The 12,289-nt window shown below is 37.4% G+C and overlaps 1 protein-coding gene across 1 annotated transcript in view; it reads left to right on the top strand.

Annotated features, from left to right (window-relative positions):
* fbxo41 (F-box protein 41) overlaps positions 1-12,289 on the top strand; it is a 57,222-nt gene that overhangs the window by 17,721 nt on the left and 27,212 nt on the right. The gene's annotated exons all lie outside the window — the stretch shown is intronic.

Genomic DNA, 12,289 nt, shown 5'->3' on the forward strand with positions numbered 1-12,289 from the left:
TTTGTTGTATAATAAATTAGATTTTCTTAAATAATATTTTCTGTATAAGCCATGATGTGCAGAATTTTCATTATTTAATGCAAATGCATTGAACATTTCGATTTACAGAGATATTTTTCATGATCATGTCCAAAAAAAGAATGAAAAGAAAGAAAGATTTGTTGCAGAGTTGATGTTGGGGCCTAATGATGACAATGTTAGTCCGTCGGTTGGTCCATCTGTCTTGTTGATACAGAGGTGGCAGTCTACTGGCCTGTGGTGGAATGACATGTTGTGGCAGGAAAGGAGGAAAATAGGAAAATCCTTAGATACCAATTTCTCCACCTTTGACCTCAATACAGACAGCTTTTTAAGGATAAGGCTGGCGATGAGCTATATATTTCTTATAGTCAATAAATCTCATGTGCAGAGCCAAACCAACAACGAATTGATCTTACTTACAATTAAATTATTGTCTGTGTATCCAAAGCCTGATATATTTTATTCATCTGTGCTGTAAACCTCCATTGTTATCCAAAACTATACTACCATGTTCATCTGCATAGAAGATGACAGATTACCTCACACTTCCTTTTTAAAAAAAGACATCATCATGCACACAATCACTCTGACACACCCTCCTCCTCTCCTTCACCTCTACCTCTCTGTTGATGTAATTGTTAGATGTATTCAACAACCAGATGTGCCGTACATCTGTCTCGCTGCTGTCTCCATATACCGGTGCCCTGCAGGGCCGGTTAGCTGCTGAAGCTGAATGCAGAGTTGGACAGAAGCAGCTGGGTCGGCAACAGAGACGTCTAGGCCAGTCTGTCTCAGGCCAGTCCTTCCATAAAGCTGCCACGATGCTTCATGAACTAGTTAAATGTGCAGCTGCTGTAAATAGAAGGAGTAGTTGGAGATAAATCACAGCATGGTGATGTAAGTCATTGCTGGCTTTGAATCTGATGAGCATGATTTGGAGCTTTCCCACAGCATGGCACAGAGTGTAAGTGAGACCAGGCTTTATTTTTCCTGATTCTGAGAGCTTTTATTGAAATTAATCCCAGGATGATTTATTATGTTGTCCAAACTGTGATGCTATTTTTACTTTGACAGGCTAGAAGCAATGCATAAAATTCTGTGTTTTTATTGAAGACGAGTCTTTGTCAAAATGAAAGGCAATAAATTAAAATAACACATCCTCTACCTATATTTCACAAAATGGTCTCAATAAGGTTTTTAAAGATGCATCGCAGTGAATTTCCATAAAAATATTTTAAGTCAAAGAGTTCTTCATTATCTAATTTATTATTAATGACAAATGTTAAACAATGGGAATTATGAGGCACAACCACAATCCAATAGGAGAAGAAGTTTTGGAAACAGAAGAATTCAATATAGTGGATATTTTTTTGTTTATTATAAGAACATACTGTATATATTTTAGTTTTAGGAGAAAATATTAGAAAAAAAAAATCTAAAAAAGATGTAGCTTTAATTAAGTTGTACTACTTTCAAACCACCTTCAACCACTAACAGAAGCTCTTTGCCTTGATACTTGTTTTCTTTGTTAGAGTAATCAACACATGTTGACAAGTGTCATTCAAGGCTCATATTAAAGCCATTTGATATCTGTACCGTGTCTTTATCTGTCAGAACAGCCTCAGCTTTCTATCTTGCTCTTGGTTTTTATCACTTCTCCTCGTTCTCCTTATCAGAGAGGCACTTTCCAAGGCCTCTAATCATAACACACACACAACTGCACACATCACTGCACCGCATGTGCTATTCACAGGTTCTTAGTAAAGGCATCAATGAATGGTACAAAGGTAATGTACATATCCATTTAATGGCTTTTGGGCATCAATAGAGAGGTGTAATCTTGTGTGTTATGTACAACTACAACTAACAATCGTTTTCCTTATCCATTAAGCTGTTGATTATTTTTCCAATTAATATTTTAGTCTATAAAACGTCAGAGAGTTGTAGAAATGTCCATTGTGATTTCCCAGAGCCCAAATACAACGTTTGACAAAATAAATAAATAAATAAAATAGACAAATATGACAAAATCTACTTGGTTTTTCAGCCACATCTCGTGGCCTTCATCAGGGGATGAAGTTACTGAGTTGTCAAAGGATAGGTTAACAATTTTCCAAGTAAAATGATAGTCAGGTGCCCAAATCAACATTGAAACAGGTTTTCCTTGCTGTAACTTTTAATGTAAGTGATGGGGAAAAATGTTGTGCAAAACTGTATTTAAAGGTTTATCTGAAGCTAACATGAAGTTTCAGCAGTCCAAATTAAAGTTAACATCTTTGTAGTACAAATTTCCCTCTTTTTGTTACTGTACTTCCTACGCAGCTCAGCAAAGAAACACAAAGAGCGAATTTTAAACTTAAAAAAAGACTGTAACTTTGGAAGATATCCACTTGTTGTGACTAACTCAGACAGCTGCAGCCTCATATTATCTTCAGACAAACTTTTAAATACATTTTTACTCAAAATGAGGACTGTGGATTTTCTCCCACATCACTTACATTGTAAGCACATTTACAGATCTTTTAATGACCAGTATTAGCCAAAGGAAGGATTACAGTGAGCAAAACCTGTTTCAGTGTTCATATAGGCACCAAACTTTTGTTTTAAGACAGGGATTTTTACCCCTGTCTCTGTCCAATGATGTCCAATCTCTGGTGTCAGATGTGTATAGCCTCCTTAATGAATAATGAATAATGACTTTGACCTCTTCCCAGTCATTTCTGTGACCAGTACTGGTCTGTTTAGAGACAGCTGATGGTGTCGTTGTCCAGTGTTCATTGCTCTTATCATTGGTCCTTTCTGTTTCATTAATGTAGCGTCCCTCACAGTGTCTTCAAAGTACTTGTTTTGTCCGACCAGCACTCTAAAATATATTAGATTTACAGTGATATGAAACATAATAGAACAGCTTTTATAAGACAAAAATATTTGGCTATCTTGTCTGATAAATTACTTAAAAGAGTTGTAGATTATCAAAATGATTTTTGATTAACTTATTGATTAATTGACGAATGATTTCAACACTAGAGTTATCCAGTGTGTTTCAGTGCTTTCTCATTTTGTATCCTGGGATAATGTGAATTTAGCAATGTTGCCGTAAATTACATTAGATACGAATACATACAGTATATAGTAGGTCATCTGGGTCTTTGCAGGTCTCCAATCTCTTTGTATCTGTTCAAAATTATATATTTTTTATATTCTATAGTCTCATGACAGAAAGAGCTAAACTTGTAGTACAAGTTGTCATGGTTGGTCTTGTGACAGGACGATACAAAACAGCGTTTCATTGGCTTGAATGAGGGTTAGTGTGCTTTTCTTCCACCCCTTTATCGCAAAGGTCATGTATCCCAAATCTGGTGGCATCAAACTGCGAAGGTCACAGTCTTAAAATCTTTGTTTGTGATGTATGACTGCCTCCTAGCTATGCCGGCAGCCCAGTCTCTCTCTCTCTCTCACACACACTTTCTCTGTCTCTCTCTCACTCTCTGGAGAGAAGCTGGCAGTCAAACAGCAAGCTCATTCAGACTCTAAAATACAGAGTAGCTCAGAGGTGGAAAAAGTGCATCACAGTCGGTGAATGTTCAGCAGGGTTGATGACTAAGCAAGACAGACACACAGCAGCTTATTGGTTCAAACATGGCTGCCCAACACTCTCATACACTCAGCTGACTTTTTTTAAACCTTTGGTTTTCACCAGTAACTTGGACTTGATCTATAAAATTCATTTCAAGGAGATATGCATCATGTTGAACATCAGTGGTGTCAAATGCTAAAAATGTGAGTCACCTAATGTTTAGTTGCTATGCAACCACAGGAAACTCCTACGATCTGGCTTTTGCTGCTAGCAGTGCTATGCATAAAAATATGACACCAAGCTGATAATTTATTCCTCTCTCAGAAACAGGGTAAATAATTATAAAAAAAAAAGTGCACAAAAGGCCTCAGGTTCTATTGTTCAGTTCAGCTCAGCCTTCATTATTATCTAAGGATGCGCTTTAGTTTGCAGCCAAATTCATTCACAAACAACAATACACACAAAAACACACTGCATGCACAGTCACGGAAAATACATTATGATAAATATGAATAACATAGTCCCTCAAGCATGGCTTTTAAGTGCTTTAATAGCAGCTGGAATAAACGAGAGCAGCTGTAATCAGCAGAGACTGGAGCCCGAGGAGAAATTAAAAATGGTGGGATGGTTATCTCCATCATTTCAGTGTGTAACAGATTAACACACATTAGAAAAACAGCCTCATTTTGTGTCCTTCACTGAAATGTGTTGAATATTGTCGTCATTTTTCCAGCCATTAATGATTGTTTAGTGACGTAAGGTTTATTTGCTGTAGTTGCTGTGAAGTTATTACAGTTGCTAATAGGCCAATAGTCATTTTATTGTTCCAGTAGATAATTTTTGAAGAGCCATTTCTAACTAACTTTGATGTTGTCTGTAAAATTAAATATTGCAGTTCAGTTTGTGATCTGTTTATACAGTTTATAGCCCAGGAAATGGTGGCTACTCTCACTGAGGGTTCCTGCAGGAGGACATAATTCGCTCCAATGGCAGAAGGATCATCATCCACTGTTCTTTTAATACTTAATTGTTCTTCTTCTCATGGGAAAGGTTTTTACTGTGTGAGATGTACAGGGGGTGAAGGATACAATTAGAGCAAAAGCACCAAACATTTCATAGTTTTAGGTTCTCAAATATTATAATCCACTGCTTTATTTGGTCTTACATGATCTCCAATTGAGTTTGCGACTGTTTGCCAAACAAAACAAGACTAAATGATTAATCAATTCATTGAGAAAATAATCAGCAGATTAGTCAATAATGAAATGTTGAATTGTTAGTTGCAGCCCTAAATACAATATCCAATACTCCAGCATCTAAAACAAGAGGAAGAGGAAAAGTAATTCATTGATTAGTTGTTTGAGAAAAAAAAAATTTTGATAATTGATTTTTCAGGCAAAAATAACAAACACTTCCTCATCTCAGCTTCTCCACTGTGATGATTTGTTGCTATTCTTTGTTTTACATGTTAGAGAATTGAATATCTTTAGGTTTTGGACTTTTGGTCAGATGAAACAAGCAATTTGAAATTGTAATGGGTAATTTTCACTGTTTTCTGACATTTTAAAGACCAAAAGATTGATACATTTTTTATCAAATTTATTAATTGAAAGTAATAATAAGTTGTTACCCTACAACAAATCCTCCATGAACCTTTATAGTGTTCAACTTCTGCTGAGATTGTGTCAGAAAAGTGATTATTGTGGTGATTTTTGTTGCTTTACGTTCTGACATTGTGGTGTTGAATACAAACAGGGGAAGGCTGAAATGTTGCAGTATTGCAGTTTTTTCGCATGACATTGTACAGCTGTTCATGATATTGTGTTCACCCTCTGTAAAGAAAAGGGAAGAGAGCAGTACACAGAAAACTCTTGTCAGGTTTTCATATCATATTCAGCACACATGCACACACACTCACACACACAGTTGCTGCATTAGGCCTCAACCCTAAGGCTTGATTTATTCCAACAATCAGCTATGATAAAGTAAGAGTGCTTTGTGCAGCATAAGAAAGCTGCAGGCTCTAAAGGCACCACAGAACATGGAGGAGCAGTCTTGCTATTTTCTCTGTCACTGTTGCTCCCTCAAAAAAAAACAAGCTCGTTTTTCACTGAACTGCAATCTCGAATGCAAAGTGAAGCTGCCAGGGCAGAGAGGGAACTTGCCTCATTAACAACAGTGTCTGAGGGAGAGAAGCACACGGTATTAGCACGGCACAACTTCTGAAGGTTTTCTAATGAATAGAAATCAAGAGTAGAAATGGATCTGAGATATGTCTAAGAATGTGGATGGTTTGGGCTTGAAAATTTATTTGACACCTGCCATAAAGACGGATATAATCAAGGTTAGTTTTACAGTTTTAACAGTTAAATTTTAAGTACAGTGGAGTGTGAAAGCACACATTTGTCCAAACCCTAGGAATTGTTTTGCTTTGAATTGTTTGACATAAAAATAGTACAGTGCTGATGCTACACTCTCCTACACTATGAAAAATGCACTGAACAGACTTTTTATGTTAGAAATATATTTATTAACATGATATTTCCTTAAGTTCTGCACAATTATTACCTAATCTGACATGTTCTGTCTGTATTGTTACAGAAGGTACCTGATGTTTGCAGTTAGATAGATACATTAAGGCTATAATGTACAATGTAGAGCTGTATTTAATAAGGCCAGCTTAGAGAGAATTATGCTCTATGAAAATCAAAGCCCAACATCCAGTATGTACGTGCTGCATTCAAGGTTTCCAGCAACGTTTTGAAGTGGTATTATAATGGGAAATGGTTCTGCACATTAATAGACATCCCACATTGTAGTGTGTGGATGATCCAATGAGTGTTAGCCCGCAGTCAGAGCAGCATTTATCAGCGGAGGTGTCTATCTATCATTAGATGGAAGAGACTGACATGTGAGACCTTGAGGGATGAAACACTTTGAACACAAAGGAAAAGAGAAACAGGAAGGACGGTGCACCCGGTCTTACAGCAGACACGTGTCTGTTCTTCCTCATATTGTTAAGACTGATATGAAAGGTTCGATGCATGTTACACTGTTAGAAGATGGTTACAGCAGTGTAAGATGCGTGAAGGCTCTACTGGGGATAAGCGTAAGTGTGCATGTGTGTGTGTTCGGCAGAAACCTGATACAGAAACAATGCTGTCATGTATTTCTTTTTTTTCTTTTTTTTCGAGCTGTCAAGCTGTCATAGAGCTGAATGAGTGCTGCTGGTGTGTCTATGTATGTTTGTATCTGTAGGTAAAAATACATTCATGCCTTACAGTAGTTTACACTAGAGCTGAGACGTGTAGTCGATTCATGGATGTATCGGCGGCAAATAATTGACTAAGCGCTTATGTCGTTTTTCAAGCAAAAATTGCAAAAGCTGTCCGGTTTGCAGGCGTCATCTTGGGCTCTGGGAACTTATCATGGAAATTTTTCACTATTTTCTCACAGCGTATAGACTAAATGACTGATTAATCAACAAAACAATTGGCAGATCAGCTGATAATATGAAAGAAATCATTAGCTGCAACTCTACTGCACATATCCATATATCTTCATTTTTTTCCCAACGTGCATCTCTGTTTTACAGAAAATTCTGCACCCAGAAGCATTGCTATCATCACTGCAAAACATTTGATTTTGTTTTTAAATCCTGTAAGATGAGTGTCGATGTCTTTTTCTCCCATAATGAATCACTTTCTTTCATGCTTGTTAAAATTCTCTACATCATCATCACCTTGCAAGTTACATCTCTCGGTGACTCAGTCATCTGTGATTTGAGTTTAGATTCGGAGAGGACTTGTCGAGCAACAACAAAATATTTACTTTCCCTCCGATCGATCAGAGCTAAGACCTGGATTAGCGGTGTCTTTGGGCAACCGGTCATACACTTTATTTTCCTGAGAGGCTTTGAAAATGGTACATTACAGCCTGTTTCTCTTTCATCATCCCTTTTTCCTCACCCTTTCATCCTTGTCTGTCTCACATCTCCTCTCATGTTGCCATACACGCTCTACGCAGCTACTCCTGCTTCCTTTTTATGTTTGTGTAACTCATACAAATGTGTAACATTAAGACATGATGACACAATGTAGCTTACTGAATCTGTCTCACCAAAAAAAAAAAAAAAAAAACCCAACAAAACACAATTTGATCCAGGTGTCAAAACAGACGGGCACACGGGCAGCTGTCCTTTGTTAACGCGGAGAAAGCTCGCATTCATACAACAGCTTCGTCTTCCTCATACAGGCCTTTCAGTCAATCATCTCTGCTCTTAAATATTAATGAGGCATAATTTTGAATTAATGGCCAGAGATGATGACAGCTCTGAAAGGAGTCTGACCAGTGATTGTAATTAACATTTAAACAGAATCCTTCAGAAGATCATGCCTTATTTATCATGCCTGTTACAGCTGGATGTCTTTGCTATACCATTTGTTATGGCTGTTAAGTGGTAGGGAAATGAGACATGGTAGGCTTAGCTGTTCATTATTTCTCTGTGAACATGCACCAGTAGCATGAGACATTTACTCAAAGTTTTCAAAGCTTATTTTGCTGTAAAAAAATAAAATAAAAATGTAACAGCAGCTTAAACTGCTGTTTGCAGGCTCTCAAGACCTGAATTTACCAAGACTAGATTGAGAGAATAAATCATGTGTTTTTATTTCCAAGAGCTTAAAGGGACGAGAAGCCAACAGATTTCCGATGCATATCGGGCACAACATGCCCCTTTATTCCAGTCTCATGGGAGAAAAACAGCAAGACCAGAGAGCAGGACCGGTTTGTAATAAAACTGAAATGAACTCCTGCTTTTCTAATCAGTGGTATCGATTGTATCTCAACTGTTGCTTGTTAGTTTTTATGTTTGCATTTAGTGCTCACACTGCTCCCATCAGAGCGGAGCTTTTGTGTATAATATTTAGTTTAATGAGGGGAGATCAATTAAGTGTATAAGAATATTTATTGAGGTAAACAAGAAAGATTTTGGTGATTATACTCCATCAGTGTAAAAAGCATCTTCATTAAGTGTATACCCATAGGACAGGAACACCCTGGAGTCTAGACGCCGGTGGAGTAAAGACAGCAGGCGGATAAAGGAAGCTCTCCGGCAAATGTCCTGGTGGTTATATGCAATAGTAGGTTTGAAAGACAGACATTGATGTGATACTTAAAGAAAAGCATCCAAGGACTGATTGGCCAGACCTGGTGATCAGACCTGTGAATGTTGGGACTTATGACATCATGGGAAAAGGATAACAGAGAAGATTAGAGCGGGAAGACATAATGGAAATCATTTAAGAAGATTTGACGTATAGCCAGACCAGTACTTTGAGGACAATATTGATATTTGAGAATTTAAAAACCTATAATGATATATTCATGACCTTCTTTTTTTCCCCACAAGTGTAAACACATAACATAAACAAACATTTTAAATAATTTTCCTTCCTTTTTTTTAAGAATTGTGCCTAAGATGTAATAAGCGAAGCATTTTAAAGCAGAAAAATAAACCTATTAGAGCTCAAATAATGTAATGCAGACACTGTTTCTAAAATACTTCAAATATACAGCACCAGTCAAAAGTTTGGACATGCTTTCTCATTCAAGGACATGGGAAGGTGTATCTAAACTTTTGACTAGTACTGTATATCTTATTGGCCAACAAACATGCTGATACAGATATATTATCAATAATCTGTAACCAATATATCGGCACAGTTGAGTCTGGCTTTAGTCCTCACAGTAGTTAAACCTGATTGTTGTCATTCAATGAAATTACGGTGACCACGTGTCAGTCAGATGCATCCACTATATGAGTGACATGTTTGTTATAAAACAACTTGTTATTCAGTACATTTGATTAACTTTCCTTTTCTGTTTGTATCTACATATTAGTCACTCAGGTCATAGTGGACATTTAACACTTTTATTTATTGTTTTTGAAACGTTGCCTGTAAAATTCTATGAAAGTCAAATCACAATGATAGATTTGGCAGTATGGGTTTACTATGTGTTGCTCAATGACTTTCATTTGACCATAACATCAACATGACCAACATGTTATAATTTAGTATGATGCAGTGATGCAGCTTTGTGTTGTAAATGGAATATTTGATTTATCTGCAAAATCCTGTCAGTCTATGATAACACACTTAAGCTGAATAGTCAGTTTTACAAAGCTTTCTTACTCGTAAGCTGTCTAGATCTAAAACATTTAATTGCAAAAAAAATTATTGGTTAATTACTGCATCTTCTGAAGCCTAATCTTCCTTTTTATGCAAGTTCCATTTTTTTTTATTTGAAGCTATACTTGTTGAAAACATAATTTGCATGCTGTTGACACTTTGACAGCAAAGTATGAATGTGCATTGTAAGGTCTGTATTTGGATGTTCAGCGTGTCTGTGTGTGTGGGGAGATGTGAGAAAGGAAGCAAAAAAAAACAAAAAGTGATGACAAAACTCTGGGACGCTGTCAGCAAACTGTGAATACGAGGTCACAAATATTTGCTTCCCTCTCCCTCATAATCGGAGTCATGAGGATGGTGCCGATCAAGCGCGGAACGGCCGCCGAGTCATTTTCTTGGAATCACGCCTCAGACTAACAACCCACATGTGCATCACCACAGAAAAAAAGATGGCGGTCCGCCTTTCAAGCTCCCCCAGCGTCCCTGTAAACATACGGGCATGTTTGTCACCTTGAGGCTTTATTTCTGAGGTGTTGGAGTGAGTCACGCTTGACAGAGAGAGAGAGATAGAGAGGTGTGTATGTATGTGTGTGTGTCTGTGTGTTGAAATTAGGATTGACAGCAGGAAGCAGCCACATCCCATTCCTCTCCTCTGCTCTGTTAAACCTCCTGTGCTTTCTGCTTCCACATGACTGCAGATTTCTGTTTGCTGTCTGTTGCTTTAGCTGCTGCAGTACTTTTTTTTTTTTTTTTTTTTCTCACAGCCTTTGTGCCCATTCCCTCCCATCAGCTTCAGTCCTGTGTTTCCTCTCTCCTCTCTCCTCTCTGGTCTTTCTCCTTACATCTCTCTCGGGACCTGGTGAAGAATTTTTTTTTTCCCTCCCCTCTCTCCCTCCTGCCACCCACCCTCCAACATCTATCTCATATTTTTGATCTAACTCCTGATTCCCTTCCCTCACTATTAGGATTTCATGCCGAGGTGCTTTCAGTTGAGTGGTTAGATAGCCAGGCAGTGTGGTGCATCAGTGCATTGCTTCTTTTACACAGAGTCAGAGGGGAAAGGCTTTCCGCGGTTGCTTCCGACATGTTTCGCCTCATGGGATTCTGTCTCCATTAACAAGAACCTGATACAGTTTAATAATTCATTAAGACAAAAATCCAGATCCCAAAACAAATATGCCCTTATTTTGACTACATACAAACCTATAGCTCTAAAAAAGCACTATTTATAGCAGTCGTGAGTTATTTTACTCTACAGGAGGCTGAGTCATGGTTGTTCTCTGTTTATTAACTTGAATAATGAGAGCAAAACCTCTGCTTTAGGCTGCTTAACCATACATCACATTAAATCATTAAATCAATCATTAAATCAAAATAAATGATTCTCAGACTTATTAATTGTGCTCAGTAATGAGATGAATGGTATAGGATGAATCAGTGAGGCAGTTTACTAATGCATGTTATTATTTTGACATGAGCGCTACTGCACCTGGCAGCTGTCTGACCTCATGTTCAGTGTGGCTTTTGATGAGCAAGTTCATGCAACACAACAGTAGTTCAGCGAAGGATTGGACCGAGGGAAGTTCATATTTTGAATTTCTGTCATCCTGTGTCAGTTTGGATATTTAGTTTTGAGCGAATTCAGCGTGTAAAGCTGATCATTAAAAGAGCTAATTGTGTATTTATGTAATAAAGGAGACCGTATTCTGATCAGCACCTGGTCCTGCCATCCTTCAGTCTTTCTCTTCCTTTAGGCAAGACAGGAGCGTTTTTTATAGCACATCTCATACATGAAGGCAATTTAAAGTGCTTTACGTAAAACAAAGAAAAAGGAAATACAGCATTAAACATTGACACAAATTGAAAGGATAGGAGATATTTGAAAAGATAAAAACAGAAATAAATACAAATAAAGACATAAGTGCATCAGGAATAATGATGCATGCTTAAAGCTGCACTAATCAATATTTTTATATTAACAGTGGATCAAATGACTTTTGTGAAAAGTGTTGCTCATAGTGATGAACCCACAGATAATTACCACCTGACTCCTGTAGCTCTACAGAGTGTTGAAGCATCTTTAAAGGATTCGGCTGATGATTTTCTATATTTTTCTTATTGTCAACAAATCTCTCAAATGTGCAGAGCCGAACCAACGATCAACTGATCCTACTTACAATTATTGTGTGTGTATCCAAAGTCTGATATATCTTATTCCTCTGTGCCGTCTGAGCCACACCGCTGCACTAGTTAGTTTATTCAGAAACGGCTCCAAAGAGTAATAACAGCAATCATGTTTTCAGTCTTCGGAGAGTAGTTCTGTGTAAGGCAGACGCAGTTCTGTTTACAGAGCTTCACTAGCTTTTTGTGTTACATATCAAAACCTCTTAACTTTATACTAAAATTCTTTGAGACATTTACAATGTAGCATCCTTTCATTTCATTGTTTTTTATTTTTTGGCCCGCAACTTTATTGTTGTTTGGTTCTGTCTCACTGGTC

The sequence above is a fragment of the Thunnus maccoyii genome, chromosome 2 (assembly GCF_910596095.1).
Source record: "Thunnus maccoyii chromosome 2, fThuMac1.1, whole genome shotgun sequence".
Classification (NCBI taxonomy): domain Eukaryota; kingdom Metazoa; phylum Chordata; class Actinopteri; order Scombriformes; family Scombridae; genus Thunnus; species Thunnus maccoyii.